A 1,419-nucleotide genomic window follows, 5' to 3' on the forward strand; every position below is an offset into this window, starting at 1 on the left:
GTTAATGGGGTACAATATGATTTTGATATATTGTATACATTGTGGAATGACTAAATCAAGCTAATTAACATATCTATCACGTCACCTACTTTTTTTTTTTGTGGTGAGAACATTTAAGATCTACTCCTTTAGCAATTCCGAAGTATATAATATTCCTCCCCCTCAATCTCACACTCAAGTTTAAAACCAATTAACTGACAGGCCCAGAGTAAGGCATAAAGAGAATAAACTATCACTGTTATTACTGATTAGTACTGGGCTGACTCCCAGGAATCTAGAAATGGCCTAGATTCTTTTTTATTTTATTTGTAGGATGCATGTGCAGATTGGTTATATGGATATATTGCATAGTGGCAAAGTCTGGGCTTTTTGTATAACCCTCACCTGGTTAGTGTAGATAGTATCCATTAGGTAATTTCTCATCCCACACCTCTTTCTACCCTCCCGCCCCTCTGAGTCTCCAATGACTATTATTCCACTGTCCATGTATGCATATCATTTAGTTCCTACTTATAAGTGAGGACATGTGGTGTTTGACTTTCTGTGTATGCATTATTCCACTTAAGATAATGGCCTCCAATTCCATCGTTGCTGCAAAAACATGATTTCATTCTTTGTTATGGCTGGGTAGTATTTCATGATATATATATGTCACATTTTCTTTATTTAATCATCAGTTGATGGACACAAGTTGGTTCCATGTCTTTGGTGTTGTTAACAGTGCTGTAATAAACATACAAATGCAGGTATCTTTTTGACATAATGATTTCTTTTCCTTTGGGTAGATACCCAGTAGTGGATTTTCTAGATTGAATGGCAGATCTATTTTTAGTTCTTGGTGGAATCTCCATACCCTAAGAACTTTTTCCATAAAGGTTGTACTAACATCTCACCAACAGTGTACAAGAGTTATTTTTTCTCACATCCATGCCAACATCTATTTTTTTTTTACTTTTCAATAATGGCCATTCTCATTAGAATAAGATGGTATCTCATTGTGGTTTTAATTTGCATTTCTGATTAGTGATGTTGACCATTTTTTCATGTTTGACCATTTGTATGTTGTCTTTTGAAAAATGTCTGTGTCTTTTGTCCACATTTATTTATTTATTTATTTTGAGATAGAGTCTCACTCTGTTGCCCAGCCTAGAGTGCTGTGGCGTCAGCCTAGCTCACAGCAACCTCAAACTCCTGGGCTCAAGTGATACTCCTGCCTCAGCTTCCCAAGTAGCTGGGATTACAGGCGTGCACCACCACAGCTGGGTAACTTTTTTTCTGTTTTTAGGAGAGACAGGGTCTCACTCTTGCTCATGCTGGTCTTGAACTCCCGACCTCAAGCGATCCTCCTGCCTCAGTCTCCATGAGTACTATGATTACAGGCATGAGCCACCATGCCCAGCCCTTTGTCTATTTTTTTTT

Source organism: Propithecus coquereli, unplaced genomic scaffold (genome assembly GCF_000956105.1).
Source record: "Propithecus coquereli isolate 6110/MARCELLA unplaced genomic scaffold, Pcoq_1.0 Scaffold132, whole genome shotgun sequence".
Taxonomy (NCBI): domain Eukaryota; kingdom Metazoa; phylum Chordata; class Mammalia; order Primates; family Indriidae; genus Propithecus; species Propithecus coquereli.